Source organism: Bubalus kerabau, chromosome 3 (assembly GCF_029407905.1).
Source record: "Bubalus kerabau isolate K-KA32 ecotype Philippines breed swamp buffalo chromosome 3, PCC_UOA_SB_1v2, whole genome shotgun sequence".
Lineage (NCBI taxonomy): Eukaryota > Metazoa > Chordata > Mammalia > Artiodactyla > Bovidae > Bubalus > Bubalus kerabau.
Genome location: NC_073626.1, coordinates 37393036 through 37414921, shown reverse-complemented (window position 1 = coordinate 37414921; position 21886 = coordinate 37393036).

The following is a 21886-nucleotide window of genomic DNA, read 5'->3' as shown; positions in this document are numbered from 1 at the left end:
CCAGTTCTAACTGTTGCTTCCTGACCTGCATATAGGTTTCTCAAGAGGCAGGTCAGGTGGTCTGGTATTCCCATCTCTTTCAGAATTTTCCACAGTTTATTGTGATCCACACAGTCAAAGGCTTTGGCAAAATCAATAAAGCAGAAATAGATGTTTTTCTGGAACTCTCTTGCTTTTTCGATGATCCAGCAGATGTTGGCAATTTGATCTCTGGTTCCTCTGCCTTTCTTAAAATCAGCTTGAACATCTGGAAGTTCACGGTTCACATATTGCTGAAGCCTGGCTTGGAGAATTTTGAGCATTACTTTACTAGCGTGTGAGATGAGTGCAATTGTGTCGTAGTTTGAGCACTCTTTGGCATTGCCTTTCTTTGTGATTGGAATGAAAACTGACCTTTTCCAGTCCTGTGGCCACTGCTGAGTTTTCCAAATTTGCTGGCATATTGAGGGCAGCACTTTCACAGCATCATCTTCCAGGATTTGAAATAGCTCAACTGGAATTCCATCACCTCCACTAGCTTTGTTCGTAGTGATGCTTTCTAAGGCCTACTTGACTTCACATTCCAGGATGTCTGGCTCTAGGTGAGTGATCACACCATTGTAATTATCTGGATCGTGAAGATCTTTTTGTACATTCTTCTGTGTATTCTTGCCACCTCTTTAATATCTTCTGCTTCTGTTAAGTCCATACCATTTCTGTCCTTTGTCGAGCCCATCTTTGCATGAAATGTTCCCTTGGTATCTCTAATTTTCTTGAAGAGATCTCTAGTCTTTCCCATTCTGTTGTTTCCCTCTATTTCTTTGCATTGATCGCTGAGGAAGGCTTTCCTATCTCTTCTTGCTATTCTTTGGAACTCTGCATTCAGATGCTTATATCTTTCCTTTTCTCCTTTGCTTTTCACTTCTCTTCTTTTCACAGCTATTTGTAAGGCCTCCCCAGACAGCCATTTTGCTTGTTTGCATTTCTTCTCCATGAGGATGGTCTTGATCCCTGTCTCCTGTACAATGTCATGAACCTCCGTCCATAGTTCATCAGGTACTCTGTCTATCAGTTCTAGGCCCTTAAATCTCTTTCTCACTTTCACTGTATAATCACAAGGGATTTGATTTAGGTCATACCTGAATGGTCTAGTGGTTTTCCCCACTTTCTTCAATTTAAGTCTGAATTTGGCAATAAGGAGTTCATGATCTGAGCCACAGTCAGCTCCTGGTCTTGTTTTTGCTGACTGTATAGAGCATCTCCATCTTTGGCTGCAAAAAATATAATCAATCTAATTTCGGTGTTGACCATCTGGTGATGTCCATTCACTCACCTGCTCCATTCTTCTTTACACCCACCCAACAACTACAGATGGAACCACTCCTTTCTTGGGTCTCAGTAGCACTTCATACGACTCTACTGGGCACATAACTGGGGTCGACTAGTTACATGCCCACTGCTTTCCCAGAGCCATGAACTCCTTCTGGCATTGGGAGTTGGGGAATCACAGTAGAGTCTATCAGAGTGTTTGGTTCAACTGCCATTACTAATTGAATATCAGTTGTCTGTGTCACTGGACTGTAGAGGGGAGGGACAGTTTGAGAACCATCCTCAGGATTCAAGGCCAGCTTTCTCGAAATATCACTCAGACTGGGGATGATGACCTTGTATATAGGGCTTTCCCTCTATGTATCTTTACATCTGTGAGGACTCCAAGCATCACCCAGTAAATTCAACCAGGGAAGGATGGATCCATGGAAAGGCAGCTTTCAGAGGAGAGAGCTACTAGGTGACCTAAGAGGATAGCTTCACCCTTTTCTACTGGGATAGGGTTGAGACAGAAGCAGTCCTTGGCCTGAGGCCCCACACTGGTCTGCACTTGCTGTCACCTGGGCCTGTGATGAGCAGGCCTGTTCTTGCCTCCTCTCCTTCCCCAGGCTGGTCATTGAAGCCTCACACACCCAGAGAGGTGTTGAGATGATCCCTCTCCTCTGACAACAGATGCACCCCAACTCAGTACTGCAGCCAGAAAACTGGACTAAAAATCAAGCTTGAGGTTGGGGTTCAGGACAGAGTTTGAGGAAGGTTAGAGAGATCAGGTTAGGCTTGGATTTGAGAGGCTGGCTAGCACCACTCAAAGGAAGTTTCCAGACTCGTGAAACTCAGTCTGACCAGGAGACAGAAGGCACATATACAAAAACAGACATCAGGGCCCAGCAAATAAACACGCATGCATGCTCAGTCATTTCAGTCATGTCCAACTCTTTGCAACCCTATGGACTGTAGCCTGCCAGGCTCCTCCGTCCATGGGATTCTCCAGGCAAGAATACTGGAATGGGTTGCCATTTCCTTCTCCAGGGGATCTTCCCAAACCAGGGATTGAACCCGTGTCTCTTGCATCTCCTGCACTGGCAAGTGGGTTCTTTACCACTAGCAGATAAACAGGACTAATCTATGAATGCAGAGGATGGGCAGAGGGAGGAAGCCTCTGGAAGAGGGTAGTGAACAGGAGTGGCTGAGGGTTCTCTGACCTTTCTGCTTAAGCTGGTGGTGAGCCCAGCAATGTGAGTCCTCTCTCTAGAAGTTCCTGGTGGCACTCAGTGATATCGCTCTGTGTGTGTGTGTCCATATATCTGTATATGTGCCTATGTGTGTGTGTGTTTCTGTCTGGCAGAACAGGGAGAGATGGGATGGAAATGGGACAGGACGTTCAGAGATGAAAGACTAATTTCCTGTTAATGGCTGGTTGCTAGGCAACCAGCTTCTTTCTGCCTGCTGCCCTCAAAATTGGACTGCAGAATTTTTAGTGTTAAAGCACCTCCCACTGAAACTCAATGCTGTGAGAGGCCAACCAGTCCCTACCCAGCCATGCCCTGCTCCACCCTGCAGAGTGACAGAGCAGGGCATGTATGCCAGGAATCAAAGTCACAGACACAGTCAGCCCCACAGCCCACCAGGGTCTCTCATTCTGGCCTTCCTGCCATCTCCTCCACAGGCAGCTGTGTGCACACGCACACGCACACTCTCATGTTTATGGAGCACTGGAGAACATGCATAGACATGGACTAGACCCTGTGTGCGTGCTAAGTCGCTCAGTCGTGTCTGACTCTTTGCGACCCTATGAACTGTAGCCCACCAGGCTCCTCTATCCACGGGACTTCCCAGGCAACAATACTGGAGTGGGTTGCCACGTCCTTCTCCAGGGGATCTTACCGACTCAGGGATAGAATCCGTACCTCCCACGTTGCAGGCAGATTCTTTACTGTCTGAGCCACCAGGGAAGCCTGAACTAGACCCTGGCTCACCCAAAATAATAACAATAGCAATAATAATAAGCTGCTACTGTATTAAGGTACTTACCATGTGCTGAGTATTTTGTTAGGAGCTTTGTATTAATTTCCTTTGTTATTTTTCTCTGTGGCCTTATGAACCATGTTATCCTCAAAACTTCATAAAAGAAGGAAGCAGGAAAACTTTAGGGATCAGAGCACTAATTTGGAGATGTTACGGAAATCTGAGACTGAGGGAAGGCCACCCTGAAATGACTCCAAGAAGAACTCCCATCTACATCTACCCTCTGTAGGTCTTTCTGATGCTAGTTCTATCTGGAAAGTAAGAGACCTAAGAGCAGGTGTTCCTTTCTTCTATCCAAATAGCCCAGACCTCAAGAGACCCCCTGTTCTCTGCCATCCTCCACCTGAGTCACTGGACCTACGACTGAAGCTCAGGCTGGTTTGTGCCTTTGCATAAGGGACAGCGGTTTATACCAAATATTCTGTGCCCCCTCTATCAGAATCATAATTTATTTAGAATGGAAATATGCCACTTAAGCAAAGAAACAAACAAACTTACAGTTCTCAGACTTCCTTACAGATGGAGATGGCTAATAAAACAGAAGGGGAAGTCATTGGTTGGGGTTTTTGGAAAGGGTTTTTAAAGGAGATTCTATGTGTAGAGAAAGGGAGCCCTGTGCACTCTTGGTGGGAAGGTACACTGGCACAGCCTTTATGGAAAATAGTGGGAGGCTCCCCCAAAATTACAAATAGAACATGTGATTGATCCATCAGTCCCACTTCTGGGTGTATATCCAAGGGAAACGAAATCACTATGTAAGGAGATATCTGCATCCCTATGTTTCTTGCAGCCTTATTCACAACAGCCGAGCTATGGAATCAAACTAAGCGTCTGTTAACAGATGAATGGATAAAGAAAATGTAGTGTATGTATACAATGGAATATTATTCAGCCATAAAAAGAAGGAAATTTTGCCATTTGCAACAACATGGATGAAACCAAAGGACATTAGGTTAAGTGAAATAAGCCAAACAGTGAAAGACCAGTACTGCATGGTATCACTTACATGTAGAATCTCAAAAAAGAAAAAGTCTAACTCACAGATACAGGGAGTAGACTGGTGTTGCTAGGAGCTGGGGTTGTGGGGCGGGGGAGGCCAGTAGGGAAATGGAGAGAGGTTGGTAAAAGGGTACAAACTTCCAGTTATAAGATGATGAATAAGTTCTGAGGATCTAGTAGACAGCATGGTAATTATAGTTAGTAACAATGTATCCCACACTTAAAATTTGCTAGGAGAGTAGATCATTAGCATTCTCACAAAAACAAAAGAAAAACACCAAAACAAAACAAGTGATTATGAAAGGTGATGGATATGCCAATTAACTTGATTGCGGGAATCATTTCATATATGTACGTATGTCAAATCATCACATTGTACACTTTAAATAATATATTACCATTTTGTCAATTATACCTCAATAAAGCTAGAAAAAATGAAATAGAATAAATTTTAAAAGGGGGATTCCTCAGCTGATAGATGCTCCTTTGCCTTCCCCAAATCCTCCCGCTTCCTGCCCGGAACTCCTACATGATGGCTGGAATTCTAGCAGCCCCCTTAAGTTATGAGGTGACCTCGAGGAACAGAAAGATGAATGGAAACCGGGACATTGATGGCACCTTTGAGTGGTGCCCTCAATCAAGGAGCCCTCTTGACTGGTCTGGATTGCTGACCCCCATGGCTTCTTTTAGGTGGTGCTAGTGGTAAAGAATCAGCCTGCCAATGCAGGAGATGCAAGAGATGAGGGTTCAGTCCCTGGGTTGGGAAGATCCCCTGGAGTAGGAATTGGCACCCCACTCCATTATTCTTGCCTGGAACATTCCACGGACAGAGGAGCTACAATCCATGGGGTCGCAAATAGTCAGACACAACTGAGCAAATGAGCATCACAAAAGCACCACGGTTTCTTTCACATGAGAGAAAAGCAAGCCCTAATTTATTTAGACCAGCATTTGGGTTTTCTGTTGTGCAACTAAACCTCATACTAACAGATACATCAGGTCTCCAAAAACAGAAGGTGTCAAGCTTCCTTGACCCCCTGGGAGCAGGGCTGAGTTGAGGTGAGCTGGGACCCCCACCTTGGCATGTGAGATCCTTTATCACAAGTCAGAGTCTGCCCATCACTGCCTTTTAGGAAAACGCCCAGTTGCTCCTGAGCCCCAGACTTTCCCGCTATAAATCCTGTCCTCCCTGAGGCTGGTCCGGTGGCCTCTCCAGCTCCCTCCCTGGTAAGACCTTCATGAAATCTCCTGAAGCAGTTATAGATATAACAAGTGTGAGGTATAGATGCTGAACCGTACCACAGCTCCATCCTCAGTCTGTGGGACACAGGGATTGGTCAGCCATTTTCTGGAAGGTCAGAGATGGAGAGAGAAGGTTTGGGAAATACCAGAGGGACCCCTGACCTGAGTTGGGCTGAGTCAGGGAGTGAGAGCTCAATCAGTCGACACTTAAACAGGGAGTAGCCCTGTTTTGTTTTCCACTCAGGCCTCTACTGGGAAAATCGAGTGAACCAGAAGAACAGGGGTTGGGGGCTAGGAGCGGAAGATTGGTGGTTGGGTACCTAAGTGAAAAATCCTAGTTCTTCTTAACTTGACCAGAAAATGGGGGCCTGGGCCAGGTAAGCTATGGAGTCCTCCTCTATGGACAGTGGTTCCACGCCCCCTGCTTTAAGGAGCTTATTATCCAGTACTCAGGATTTCCTCTCCCTCACTTTCTCCACACCGGCCTCTTTGGTGTCCCGCACACAGTCCAGGTATGTCCTCACCTTTGCCTGGGCCAGGCCCTCCCCCTGGACCACTAGCCCTCCGGAACCCCACACATCTCGGCGCTTCCCCTCACTCTGGTCTCTGCTTAGATATTACTCCCTCAGAGAGGCCCTTCCTGGCCACCCGTATCCCAGGGAGCACCCTGACCACTCTCATCTCTCACCTTGCTTTGGATTTCTTTACTGGTGAACATTTCTTTGTTCGCATGTGATCTTTCTCTCCCACGGGAAGCTAAGCTTCACCAAGACAGAGACTTTGTCTGTTCTGGTGCATTGTCGAATACTCAGCACCTTCAGCAGCTCTTAGAAGGCATTTTAACAAGTAGTTAAAAGACAGAGTGAGTGCATACACATGCACAGATATCTGTATGTACTACATGTGTATATATAACACACACTTCACACACACACACGTCACACACATTGTACGGACACACATCTATTAGCCTTTTGGTGTGAGGAGATACTCCAAAATGCTATTCCAGAACCTCTCAGAATTACACCAGCTGGAAAGGCAATTCCAGAATCTTATTCCTAGCAGATGCCAGCCTGCATAACAAAACACACGGAGTGTGGCAATGAAATTTAATGTTCAAATTGCAGAATAAAATATTTGTATTTACATGCCTTTTATATTCTCTGTGTAATAAAAGTCACAGCATTTTCAAGGATGCTTTTTTTATTCAGCTTGTAGCTGCTCACCCCACCCCTCACCCCACACTTCTTCTGGTTCTGCAAGAGGCTCCACTAGCAATACCTGTGAAGAAACATCTGGAAAAAGAGGGATGGACACCTTCTTTGATCAGTTCATGGAGCCATGGAGATGATGGCAACTTTCTTGGACTATTCTCATCTCCCCTGGTTGTGGGGAACAGAAGGGAGCCCAGAGGAGACAAAATATGTTTGCAGGACTTAAGTAACTCCATTTCCTCCTCCCTTTTCTTATTTATGCCACATAATTAATTAGTTCATATTTGCTAGCAGTAAAGGGAACCAGGTCAAAAGAATAGAGCTTCTCATTGGGACAATCTTTCCATTTCATGGATAAATATTGGTATTGTGTTACAGAATAAAATAATTTGCCTATTTTGAATGCTCATTAAGAGCTGTTAAGCTTTATCTTTTATTAATAGACTAATAATCATTTGATTTAAAAAATTAAATATAGTACCACTAATGAACTCAATTTAAGTAATTAAGTCTACTATAAGCGGAGAGGGCCTATAGTTGAGAACTGTGTCTTGCCGAGTGTTTTGTGTGTGTGAAAGAAAGAATACTCTGCATGGTCAGATCTAAGGTTACACATGATGAAGTTGTGTGTACTGAGCCCAACTCTCCTGGGAAAGTGACTTCAGACTCTATGGATTACCGCTGGCATGACTGGTTACCCAGGGAGGCCAGAGTTAACCAGACCCAGGTAAGAACAGGAGGAGAATGAGGCAAACAATCTTTGTCATTGGACCACATTCAATTATTTGTGTGGGTTCCAACTTTCCCACCCCTGGACACTTGATTTGGTGGTTTAATCACTAAGTCATGTCCAACTCTTGCAATCCCATGGACTACAGCCTGCCAGGCTTCTCTGTCCATGGGATTTCCCAGGAAAGAATACTGGAGTGGGTTGCCATACTAATCCCTGGGCTTTAGCATATAAAATTCTCAGAGAGGACCTTCCTGAACTTGACTCTTGCATACCACACCTGTGGAGCTAGCCAACTCCATGAAGTTTCAGAGCAGCCTCAATCATCTTGTTTATCAGAAACTCTGATATCAGTGCTGCTCACACTTTCATGTTTACACAAATAATTAATTGGAGATGTTGTTAAAAACTCAGATTTGAATTAGCAAGGCTGAGGTGAGCGTGGGGGTCTTCATTTCTGACAAGTCACAGCTATTACACATGCTCCAGGGACTCATTTATTTTCCCTGGAGGCTCCACTCTCTCAGCCGCACATGGTCAACCCCAAGTCTTCTTACAACCCTGGCCTTTAGGCTCAGAGCTCATTCTGCTGGCTGAGGGTGGGATAGGTTGGAGCATGGCAATCTCTTAATTAGTGCTGAGTGACCAACCCTCTACTGGGAGCTGGATATGGAGCAGGGCAATCCCCCTGCCCCAGGTAGTTCATAAACCCTTAGGTAAGAAGCCAGGACTGCAAGGAGATCAAACCAGTCCATCCTAAAGGAAATCAGTCCTGAATATTCGTTGGAAGGACTGGTGCTGAAGCTCCAATACTTTGGCCACCTGATGGGAAGAACTGACTCATTGGAAAAGACCCTGATGCTGGGAAAGATTGAAGTCAAGAGGAAAAGAAGATAACAGACGGTGGGATGGTTGGATGGCATCACCGACTCGAAGGACATGAGTTTGAGCAAGCTCCAGGGGTTGGAGATGTACAGGGAAGCCTGGTGTGCTGCAGTCCATGGGGTTGCAAAGAGTCAGACATGACGGAGTGACTGAACTGAACTGAAGAAGCCAGGACAATCCCCATGTGGTGTCTGGTGTGGAGGAGATCTTCAGGGCCCAGGGTCTTATGGAAAGAGTAGTTATCATGACCCAGGGCTTCAATCAAGGACCCAAGGAAGAAACCCTTAAGAGGAGACAGGAGGAGATGAGTTGGTGTTGGCCAGGGGGAGTGGAGTGGGAATGGAGGGGGAGAGAGTTTTAATGGCAAGAACATGTTCAAAGGCCTGGAGTGAGTAAAAGTCCATTTTCTTTCCAGTTTCTCCTGCTCCCAAGCCCTGCTCTGCGAAGCATCCCCACCTCCAATCCTTTGAACCCCTAGTGCTTTGCTTCTTCCTTTCCCATGTCACGCAGCTTTCTCCCCTCTGATGTGATATCTATGAGTGAACTTGTTTAATTATCACTGTTGGCCAACGTTCCTGAAGGCAGGAGTAAGAGCTGACTGGCGGTGTGACTTTCTGCAAGTGCAGGCAAGTCCCACGTCAAAGGGGTGTGAGCATCAGCTGAGTCCCCGCTTGCAGGGCACCTTGGACCATGCCAGGCACCCATCAGGGGCTCAGGAAACAGCTACATAACACAGAGCATGACTAAAATGCATATTCTGGAGCTAGGCTGCCTGGGCTCAAGTCCTGCAATTTCTGTTTGTGTGACCTTGGGCTACTTAAATTATTTGGTTGGCCATCTCCTCGTCCATAAAACTAGGAAAATACCCAGCTCGTAGGCTTATAAGCTTTAAAAAAGATACTATATGAACGGTACATGTGTATCTAAAAACTTCCTAAAACATAAATCCAGTGGTAGCTGTTGTTACTTGCCATTATGTGCCTTTCTGGCAGCTGGGATCAAACTGTCTTCACATCCCAAAAGTCCTCTACAATTGACTTCCTTTGTGGTTCAATGGTTAAGACTCCAAGTTTCCAATGCAGAGGTCGTGGGTTGAGTCACTGGTGGGATCCCACTTGCCACGTGGCATGGCCAACAGTGTAAGAAAGAAAAAAAAAGTCTTCTACAAGTTTTGCTGAGCTCTGATTCTGAAATCCACTACCATTTTCATAAGCAGTTAACCTGGGGCAGTGCTGGGAACCTTTCCCTTACCCAGTTCTCCTTCCCAGAAGTCTCAACTGATCACTAGTCCTGCGTGTTATCTGAGCAATCAACACATCAGCGATGCTCCTGCCTTCCTGAATGAACCCAACATGCTTCCTTGAATCTCTAAGGTACATTAAATTGCATCCAGAAGAATGATGATGTTCTCTAGGTTTTGCTGCATGTTATTTATGTTTGAAAACTCAAAGAGTGTGATACTAAGGGTGAATCTGTCCTCAGAAGAAGCAGGGTTTAGAAGTCGCACAGGTTGAAAGTCAAATCCCAGTTTGGTCACTCCCGTGAGGGTCATCCCCACAGCAGAGGGTGGCAGGCTGCCCTGAGGAGTCAGAATGCCTGGCTTCCGCTCCAGCTCCCTGCTAACAAAGGGCATGCCTCAGGCAAATCAGTTTTCTTTTCTGAGCTTTAGCTCCCTGATCTGGGGAGTTGGACTAATAATGACACCTTCTCTAAAGGTTCTTGAGAATTAAGTGAGATAGTCAGTGGCCAGACATCCAACCTGAAGTTAGACCGTATTATTAGCAGGCTTTCCTCTTCCACCCACCCTTCCAGCTGGTCTTGGAGCCTGCAGAACCTGCAGGAGGAAGAGAGGCACCGTGTTATGGGCTGGAATGAGCACCCAGGCAAGCCTGTACCCTGCCTGCCTCTCTTATTTGGAAGCATTGGCTGCAGGTGTAAAACAGCTTAAAGAGGTGGAAAGTGCTGGCCCTTGAAAGGACTTGATGAAAGATGACAAGGGCCCCTGTGACAGGAGCCCCCTGGGGAACAGTCTTGGAGAGACACTTTGGAACAGAAAATTCACTACCCCTGGTCCAAGCACCTTCTAATGGGAGGTTGTCGGGGGCTGGGAAGGGGAAAATTTACTCTGGGTAGAAAATTGCATCCCTCTCCATGGTGGTATTTCTTTTGCCTCCCTTGAAATGTTAAAGCCAGATCCAACAAACTCTGTGGCCTCTGAACTCAGACATCCAATTTACATATAAATGGAGACCAGGAGCTTCAGAGGGAAGAGGATGTTGGGGACATTGTCCCCTGGAGGATAGAGCCTCTGGGAAAATCCAGAAGAAGAGCATCCCAAGAGAAAAGGGTAGAGGAGGCTCCTGAGGCTGCATTGTATGTCTAGGCAGGGGGCCCCTTGCCAAGGTCCAAATGGCTGGAATCTGGGACCTTCTTGTGTCTGTGGCTTCCCAGACAGTTCCCTGCCCTGTGGTGAACGATAGTCCTAAAGTTAACCGGAACGCAGAATCTGCGACATGCAGCGCCCAACACTGACTGCTTCATACTCACCAACTGCTTCGCTCTCGAACTGACACCGCCACCATTTACAGATGAGGAAACTGAGGCTCAGAGAGGTGAAGCAATGTGCCCCAGGCAGCTCTGGCAGCCCTGAAGCACGAGGAATGCGGCCTCCTAAGTGGCTGGTGACTGAAGCGGCTCCCAGCCCAGCCCCTCCCAGCCCTGCCGGCCCATTTCCTGTTGCTCCCATGAGTCTGCATCCAGCTCCACCACAGCGGGCACAAAGCCTTCCCATGAAGCTTTGGATTTACCAAATTAGTAAATTAGAGAAGAAATGTGGCTTTCATCTCGCCCATATAGAACTCTCAGGAAGAAAGAAAAAAAAAAATCTTTCAGAAACCCTCAACGGGGAAGGGGTGTCCGTCAACAGAGGGATGTCTTCTAATTAGGCAGAAATGAAAGGGGAAGGTGAACCAGCCCCAACCTTCTAATCAATTGGATGAATCAAAAGAATCATCAGTTTCTCGTGGTTAAGAAGTTGGTTGAAGGAGAAGGAACAGAGAGACATCCAAGTAACTGGATGCACGGCTGTTTTTGCTTTCGTTTTTCTAAGGACTAATATCTTTCCTTTTGACACTTTTCTTTTATTTAATCTAGGTGTGATTGAGGCTCTGCGTGGTGATGTCATATCTCAGAGCTCCCTTGTGCCTCCCCCCAAATATAAGAACACACAAAAATGCTTAGCTCATGCTTGCTGACCGGATGGCTGATTCTGTTTTTAAATGTCTTCCGGCTGTGGTACAGCCTCTGCCAGGGGCAAAAGAAGTTCACAAGCACAGAATTATTGGGGCTGGAAGAGACCTTAGAAATCCCTTTGTCCCACCTTCTCATGTTACAAGGAAGGACGTGCAGGAGGTGGGTGAGAGAACTTGCCGGGGTTGGCGGGGGTTGGGGGGGGGGGCCACACGCCTGGTTAGAGACCCAGCCAGGCCAGTGTCCCTCACTCTCATGCCAGTGCGCTTCTCCTCCAGCTGTTTGGTGATGGAGGGAAATCAGGAAGCTCATTAAAAACACACTCCATTAGCAAACTCAGAAAACCTCATCAATTCTGAAAAGCAGGGGCCTATGCATGCAGCTGGGAGAGAGTAAGTACCCATCACTTTGTTTGCACCGTCATAACATCTCTCTTTCTCTTTCTCTCTCCTCTTGGTTGTGCCCCCACAGCTTGCAGGACCTCAGTTCTCCAACCAGGGATTGAACCTGGGCCATGGCAGTGAGAGCCCGGAATCCTAACCACTATGCCCCCAGGGAAGTCCCCATAGCATCTCCATTAGAGTCCTGCAAGGACAGAACACACCTTGCTGTCACGTAGAGCTAGGACAGTGTCTTGTCACCAAGGAAAGGAGAGAAAGGAGGCCAAGATGGCTGCAGGCTTACTTAATACCTGGTATTTTCGCCTCCTTAAACTTCACAGTAAATCCAAGGGGTAGGGTTTTCTGAAATTCCGTTTTTATAGATGAGTATAAACTGAGACTAAGAGAAATTAGGTGACTTGCCCCCAGTCATACAACAAGTAAATGGCCAAGCTGGGTTTCAAAACCAGGTCATCCTGCTTAGCTCAAGACCCTGGGGACATATGGAATTCAGAGTTGTCGCCTGAAGGATAAGCTGAGCTTAGTAGGAAGAGCACTGGGCTTAGTGGTCAGGAGACCCAGACGGTGGCTTTCCACGAGGCAGATCCCATGCTGTCTAGCTGAGCACGTTGCCCGGCATGTACTGGTAGCACTGAAATATTTTTTTTTTTTTTTTTAATACAGACGTTGAAAAGTTTAATACTTTACTCAAAAATTTTCAGACATCTTACAAATATCCAGAAGCTCTTCTGGATGTGTGCCCTGAAACTGGTGTAAGTTAAAAGTGATATTCTTTTATTTAAAGGAACTTTTTTCTCTTCTCCCCTTGACCTGGTCTGCTCAAAGCAAGCAAGTTTCAGTAAAAATCAAAACCTCCAACTAATGCTTAAATAGGTATAATTACCAGTAAAATTGAAGAAAGCCATTTTTTATAAATTTTTCTCAGTATGTGGATCTTATGCTGAGACATTCACCCATACTAGACTGCTTGTATTTACTGAGGGTCATTTAGAATCACAAAATGTTCTTTTGTTATAAAACTAAGCTGCATTTTAACAAGAGAAACTCAGAAGGAAATGCAGAGGTATATTTCTTGAATAAATAATTATCGTTAGATCTGACAAAGGATGTAGATGCAGGATGTATATAAAGAACTCCTAAGACTCAATAATTAAGAGATAAGCAATCTACTTTAAGAAAAAAAAGGCAAAGGAGTTTAATAGTTCACCAAAAGTCACAAGGAAAAAGTACTCAGCATCATTAACCATGAGAGAAGTATGAATTAAAGCCATAATGAACCATCATTATGCACCCACCAATTAAAACATGAAAGAGGCTAACAACATGAAGTGCTGATGAGCATGTGGAGCAACTGGAACTCACTGGCGCTCATGGTGGGAATGCGCAATAGTACAGCTACTTTGGGAAAGGTCCACAAGTTTCTTGTAAAATGAAACTTACATCAAACCCTATGACCCAACAATTCCCCTCTTGAGAATTTACCCAAGAGAAATGAAAACACATTGAAATGAAATGAAAAAGACTTGTACAAAAACATTCATAGCACCACCATTCATAATCACTCAAAACTGAAAACAACCCACATTTTATTAACAACAGAGTAGATAACCAAATTGTGAGGTTTACATCCTCTGGATGGTATTCAACAAAAAGGAATTAACTATTGATTCATGCAACAATATGGATGAATCTCAAAAACATGTGTAGTGAAAGAAGCACTGCTGAAAAGGGGATATATTGAATGACTCCATTTATGTGAAGTTCTAGAACAGGCAAAATTAATGTATGGTGTAAAATATCAGAACAGTGGTTGCCTGGGAGTTTGAGGCAGGGATCGACTGAAGGAGAACAAAGGAACTTTCTGGAGTGATGGAATGTTTTGTATCTTGGTAAGAATTTGGGTTATTCAGCTGTTTATGATATGCAGGCTGAAGTGTTTAGGGCTGGTGTCTGCCACTTTGAAGGGCAGAAAATATAAGATGGATCAAGAGACGAATAAGGCAATACCATCCTTTCTCTCCTCCCACTCTCTAATATCATACTGGGGTTCCCCACTGGCTAAACTAGAAGGAGACTGTGACCTGGGTTAGGGCTCAGATAGAATTTTATCTGAGAGGTTTTATTTTTTCAGTTAGAAAAAACAAAGGTATATATAATAAAATATTAACAGTTATCCAAAAAATGGATGAGATGAACAGATATATGAAAAATATAAATAGAGCAAAATGCGAGTGTAGAATCAAGGTGGTGGTTATATGGTGTCCACTATGCATCTTATCTGCATGTTTAAGTTTTTTCATAATACAATGTGGGGTATTATGAAGCAAAAATGAGTAAAACTTGGATTCCCCTCTCGATTGTAATGCCTATAGCCTTTAAGGACCCAGTGGCCTCTCCCTGCCCACCTTTGCAGCCCCATTTCTCTTCACTCCACCTCTCACTCTCCACACTGTGGCCTCAAGGAGCTCCTTTCACTTCATCAAACCCACTATTACCACCTCGGGCCACAGGACCTTTGCATATGCTCTCTCCTCTAGGAAACTCTCCTTGATTTTTTTTCTCAAATAATGTCTCAGACTTCAGCTAAGGTAGCACTTTCTTCTGGGTACTTTCTCCATCATCCACTTGCACCAGCTCCACTGCTTTAATTCTTAGAGAAACACACTTTTGCTATCATAGGACTTATTGTTAAACCTTAGTGTGACTATTCCTTTCATCCCATGCCCCATGAGACTGACAGTTCCATGACAACTGGGCCACGGCACACCCACACCCAGCACAGGGCGTGGCTGGAGCCCATGCCCACGAAGGCTCTGCGGAATTCATGAATTTGTCTAAGCAGCCTGTGGCCCTGCGAAAGATATAGCCTTTCTTCGCCCATTTTCTCAGCTATTGAATGAAGATTGGTGAAGAACAGCCTTTCTTTTTGCACAGAGCCATTTCAGACTAAATATTCAGACACTGCATGTTTTTAAGTCAAAATGAAAACAACTTTAATGAATCCTACAGAAAACATAATGCATATTCCTTTCACTAAGATTATTCACTTTGTGGAATAAAAGAATTTCAATGAGAAAATTGATGCTGTTTTTTAGCCACTAAAATATTCCTAGTTGGGTGCTTTGAAAAAGAGCCCCAAGGCTAAGAGGCAGCTCTCTAATCTCCCACCTCTTACAATTTAGAGGGCGTTAGAATCACAAGGCTTACTCACAGCTATTGTCTCATTCCTTCTTCTAAAACAGGCAATGTTATCATCCATTCATTGAAGACCATGACAGTGACTCAGAGGGGTAAAGTGACTTGCCCAAGGTCACACACCAAGTTGATGACAGAATGCACTTGAGTTAGTTCAATCAATAGAATACTTTCTGAGCATCTGCCCACCCCTCCTGTGTGTGGTACCATGTCAGGTGCTGAAAAAATGGTGACAATAAGATGCATCTTCTTGTCTTTCCCAGGTCAGTACCCTCATCTCTTGGTTGTATGATCTTTTCTCTAGCTGATCAGAGGAGGAGAGACATTCACTTCAAGGGTCTTGGACGGAGCTCTCCAGAAACAGACTGTGAGACAATGATGTTGGGACAAGTAGTCCATTGGGGAAATAACCTCAGAAAGTACCCACAAAGAAAAGAGGAAATAAAAAAGTGAAGAAAGCTCATATAGGGAGTGAGTTATTACTGTGGGCAAGTACTGTGGGGGGCTGATCCCACTGGGGAGCTTTGGGAGACTGTACAGGACACGTCTCAGGGTTGTTACTGAACAAGCCACAAACGTGTAAAAAACGTCATTACAGAGGTTAACATATTCTACACTCAACACCAGGGTTCTTTCTATTCCTATCTTTTTTCAAGACCCCACAGCAAAATGGAGATGCGGGGTGCATGAGCCAAAAGGAGAGGCAGGCCAGCTCCTGCAGAGAATGTTCCAGCGCTCTCCCCAGAACTGTGGATTCATCTTCGCTCCAGCATTTATCATAGCGAATCGAAAAACTTTCATGTATCTGTCTCCTAAATAAGATAGGTGTTCTTCAAGGACAAGGACCATGTCCTTTTCTTTAGGTGAATTCCCCAGTGTTTATCAGGGCTTGGTTGGGCTGTGTCTCCCCTCAGACTGGGGCCCCCTAAGAGCTCCGTCACCTCAAACCCACACCCACCACCACTCCTGTGTGCATTCTTCACTACGGTCCATCTCAAGTCCTTCCTCCCACCAGTAGGCTCCTTCTGTTGATGAGCTCAGCATAACCCTGTCCATGTCCTGTTGATGAGCATTTTTAATGTTTCAATCTGAATATTTTAAGGAACTGCAAACGCAGGGAGGAAAAAAGAGAGAGCAAAATGAAAATGGGGAAAGAAAGGCCAAGTAGTGGCTAAGTTCGTTCCAGCAGGCGGCCCTCAGCCTCGAGGGGAAACTCTAATGCATGCACAAAAGCCTCATGAATAATTATTTCTGAGCAGCTCAATATTTTAAATGCTGGAAATTTTTCTTCCCCCTCCTCAGGAGCATTCCACAACTATTTATCACAGTGCAGACGCTGGATAGAAGGTGATAAAGTTTGATTTCTGGGTTGAGGGATGAGCAGAGTAGAAACTGGGGTGGAGCTGGTGAGCAGAGGTGGATGGGCATGTGGGGGGAGGGGTGGATAGCAGATGGGACCCCCTGGCCAGCATCTCATGGGCCAGGGAAAGGTCACCATCCAACAAACAAGCTTGGTTGGATTCTAGAATCTTTTTCCCCTAAGAAGCTTGGAGCTTGGTGTTCCTGTTGTCACCCACCCTGACACTGGGCAGATGGGGTGGGGGTGGGGAGCAGGCGGCTGAGGTAGAGAAAAAATACAAATGCCAGCTATTTGACTCATGGTTAATGTCAAGGGTATGGAAAAATTAAAACTCAAATGCATAGGAGACCTCTCAGCCTGTGTGATAATATGACTGTCCCCTCCCCAGTTTCTCCTTTAGAGTGTCTACACTGAGTTCTCCCAATAGTTCTCAGGATTGGCTCTTAATACAGTACATTGGCTAAACCATACCGAGTATAGCAACCCCTTGAGTTCATCCTTATTGGTTTATTTTAGCTTGGCTCCAATCCTGTGAAGTTGAAAGGATAGGTACCATTATTCTCTCTCTTTTTTTGACCTTGCTGAGTGGCATGCAGGATTTTATTTTCCCTACCAGGGACTGAACCCATGCCCACTGCCGTTGAAACACAGAGTCTTAGCCACTGGACCTCCGGTTCAGTTCAGTTGCTCAGTCGTGTTCGACTCTTTGTGACCCCATGGACTGCAGTACGCCAGGCTTCCCTGTCCATCACCAACTCCCAGAGCTTGCTCAAACTCATATTCATAGAGTCGATGATGCCATCCAACCATCTCACCCTCTGTTGTCCCCTTCTCCTCCTGCCCTCAATCTTTCCCAGCATCAGGGTCTTTTTCAATGAGTCAGTTCTTCCCATCAGGTGGCCAAAGTATTGGAATTTCAGCTTCAGCATCAATCCTTCCAATGAATATTCAGGACTGATTTCCTTTAGGATGGACTTGTTGGATCTCCTTGCAGTCCAAGGGACTCTCAAGAGTCTTCTCCAACACCACAGTTCAAAAGCATCAATTCTTCGGTGCTCAACTTTCTTTATTGTCCCACTCTGATATCCATACATGACTACTGGAAAAACCATAGCCTTGACTACATGGACCTTTGTTGACAAAGTGATGTCTCTGCTTTTTAATATGCTGTCTAGGTTGCTCCTCCAGTTGTTGTTTGCTGAGTTATGTCTGACTTTTGCAATCCCATGGACTATAACCCATCTGTGCATGGGATTCTCGAGGCAAGAATACTGGAGTGGGTTGCCATTTCCTTCTCCATGGTCCTCCAGGGAAAGCCTTATTACTGTTTTATGTTTAAGGAAACTGAGCCTCAGAGAGGCAAGTGATTGCCCCAAGTCTTCTGTTCTTCAAACGATGAAGCCAAGGAAAAGGCCCCCAGTGTCTGGACTCCCAGGCAGCCCTTGCCTGTTACACGGTCACTGTCTTAACAGTTGCCCTCATGGTAGTAGTGATGAGACACCAGGCCTGCTCAGACTGACTAACACGCCCTGTGCATCCTCCAAGTAGGCGTCCTTTCCCCTGAAGCCTCCCTCCACTGGCTCCTCTGCTCCCTATGGCATCCGCTGTCTGATTCCCCTGGGCCCTTGTTTGCATTCCCATCACTCTTGCCCATCATCTTCGCATCATCCAGCCTCCTCAACAAGCTCCTTGAGGCCAGCTGTCATGTCTTATGCTTCTCATATATCCTCCCCAAGGCCCGCGGCAGTGCTGGGCACAGAGATGGGGTGGAATGGCATCCCTTAGCACATTGTCATTATCATAATGGCAAGCTTGTATGCAGCACTTAACTCATGCCATGTACTGCTGCTGTCCGAAGCTTGTTTACATGAACTCATTTCATCCACAGTAGAGCCATTTAACGGATATCCTTCTCCTCCTTCTCACTGTACCCATGAAAGATCCGAGATCTAGGGAGGTTAAATAAAATTTCCATTGTTATATAGCAAGGGAGTGACCAAGTCAGGAACGCAAGGCCATTTGGCTTCAGCCTTAAGTCTTAAATGCCATGCGGTGGAGTGGTAATGAATGAGCCAGTGCAGGAGACACAAGAGATGCGGGTTCAATCTCTGGGTCAGAAAGACCCCCTGGAGGAGGAAATGGCAACCTGCTCCATTATTCTTGCCTGAAAACTCCGATGGACAAAGGAGCCTGGTGGGAGTTGCAAAGAGTCGGACATGGCAGGGCGAATGAGCACACAAACACACACGCTGCCTTTCAGTGTGGAGTCCACGCGTGTGTGCTTGTCTCAGCAAGTTTGCTGTTGCTGTTCAGTCACTAAGTCGTGTCTGACTCTTTGCGACCTGATAGACTGCAGCACACCAGACTTCCCTGCCCTTCACCATCTCCAGCAGTTTGCTCAAATTCATGTTCATTGAGTCAGTGATGCTATCTAACAATCTCATCCTCTGCCTCCCTCTTCTCCTTCTGCTTTCAATCTTTCCCAGCATCAGGGTCTTAACCAATGAAATGGCTCTTTGCATCAGGTGAAGTATCGAAGCTTCAGCTTCAGCATCAGTCCTTTTGAGTGTTGATTTCCTTTACGAGTGTCTGGTTTGATCTCTTTGCAGTCCAAGGGACTCTCAAGAGTCTTATCCAGCACAATTCAAAACCATCAAGTTAGCCCATTCGTTCACCCACAAATTTGCTACAATTTATTGAGCACCTATTATGTCCAGGGCACAGTTAGTGCTCTACCTACACCTCTAATTCTCACATCCAGACTGCAAACTCAGTGCTATTATTATCTCCACTTTAGAGTTGAGAGGGGCCAAGTTGCTTCCCCAGGGTTGCAACAGCTGGTAAACAGTGGGGCTGGGATTTCAGCCCAGGTCTGGACTGAGTGGTTCCAAAGCCTGAGCTGTTTCTCCCAGTTGTGCTGTGTCTACCTTCAGTTATTCTCCACACTCAGCCCAGCTAAGAACACAGCACTGAGGGACCTGCTAGCAGGAGGAGCCTCTGGCAGTGGAAATGGTGGTAATAAAGATGATTCTGGGCACGCTACAATGGCCTCTGCCATTCCAGACCATATGGCCTTGCTAAACTGACCCCTGCTGGTGGCCATTCTCCAGCAATTAGGAGAAATCAGACAAGAAAGTATGAGTGTGGCAAGGTCACAGATGTACTCACCGTGTGCTCAGATGTGTAAGAAAGCCCTTTTCTTTATTTCCTATCAGCCGATTGGAGAGCGAGCTCCTATCCTGTGGGTCATGGAAAAGGGAGAAACTAAGTTTAGCCCAATACAGCAATCTAGGTTTGAGTCAGTAATTTATTTATTTTAAATATTTATTAATCCAATTTAATTCATTTATTTGGCTGTGCCGGGTCTTCGTTGCAACATGCAAACTCTTAGCTGCAGCATGTGGGATCTAGTTCCCTGACCAGGGATTGAATCCACGCCCTCTGCATTGGGAGCGCAGAGTCTTAGCTATGACACCACCAGGGAAGTCCCCTGACTCAGTAATTTCAACAGCCTTTTAAAGGAACCACACAGTTTCTGGTGGACAAAGTGCTGACCTCTCTGTTTTCTATGTGCCCTCCAGGATGGCAACTATGTAGATGGGCAGTGGCCTGCATGACGCTGGGAGAAAAGGGCACCTTTGGCCTCAAGCCAGTCTGTGCATGCGCTGTTTGGTACCCAGCAAGATGGGGTGGTGCGGTCTACCTTAAGAGTTCAGCAGGATTGCTCTGCCGATGTTCGAGGCTGCTAAATTTCCCACTTTTTCTCCCCTCCAGCAGGGCTGGGCCATCCTAGAACTCCATATAGAACTGGTCCTATCTTGTCTCTTGTTGGTGCTGAGGATCTTCCGAGGTCCCACCCTGCAGTCTTCCCTGAACCTTCTAAGAAACTCCTCCATCAGCCTCACATAACTTCAGGATAAGCAGAAGCATCTGGGCTCCCTTTCCGGCACCCAGGAGCTCAGGGGTGCTCAGAGACATAAACTCCTGCCCTCTGTCACCTGGCTGACCTCAGTACAGCCACTGGCCATCAGGGCAGGAGCAGCCTGGGAGGTGATGACCTTCTCAAGCCCCAGAGGAGAAGAGGATCAGCCTCCCCTCTATTCTCAGTGTCTCCTTCCCTCACCCAGCATGCCATTCTCCTTGGGGAGCTCAGCCTGGAGAAAGATCAGCTGAGAGTCTCATTGCCCACCCACTTATCTTCAGCTCCTTTGCCCCCTTAAGACCCCCAGGACAGGAATGAACGGGATCCCCATGCTGTCTGATGGATATCCCTTGGGTGAAGCTCTGTGACTGTGTCCTCCAGGCTTGCCAACAGGTGTGAGGCATGTACTCAGCACCAGACACTGTTGACCTCACAGCTGCCCTAAGAAGGAGGCCTTGGACCAGCCCCTGGTGCAGATGAAAAGGGCCCAGCATAGAGAAGTTCCCTGCCAGGGTCACAGTGCATGAACCACAAATCCCGCTGGGTTCTCCAGAGTCTGGAGACCATGGAGTCTTTGTTCAGAGTAAACTCACCCTCTCCTTCATGGGGCTGACAGACTCACGGCTCAGCCTTGACGGAGGAAGGCTGTGTGAGAATGCAATTTAGTGAGGAAATTAAAATGCATTGATTTCATATCTGTGAAAGAACATCCCCATTACAGATTAGGTAGGTGTTATAAACTGTAAAGCCCTAAACAAAGGTTAGGGTCATTGTCCTTACCGAGGCATCCATTTTTTATTGGAAAGTTAGAAGAGGTTGTTCTTGCCCAAATGGAATTGGGAGATCTGTGTTGAACTCGAGCTCTGAGATTTTGGGGAAATAACTCCCCCTCTCTGAGCCTCAGTTTTCTCCTACGATGGAAATGGCTCTCTAATGCCTATGAGTTCTATATTCTACATGCTTCTGCAGGTCTCTGAGCAGCTGGAGGCCCCCTTGCCAACATCTCCAGACTCAGTCCCCCTAGTGGTTCATAGTAGGCCTGGCCCAGGGATGCTGATGCCAAGAGGCCAGGAGGTTTGGTCCCTCAGGGTCACTTATGCTGAGCCTGGCACAGGGTACCGCTGGGCCCACAATCCTCTCCCCATCCCTTCAGGCAGCAGAGGGCCTCATCCTTCCGGCTCCACAAGCTGCATCCCTGACGTGCCAACTCCAGTGAGCTGAGGCTGGCATCTGCCATCTGCCCACAAAGCCCTTCTTGTCCTCTGATTTGACAAGATTGCAAAGGTCAAGGTGGTCGTCCAGGCGGATGGTGAGGTGACAAGAGGCATTTTCAATGAGAGCCCTCCACATGGGTTC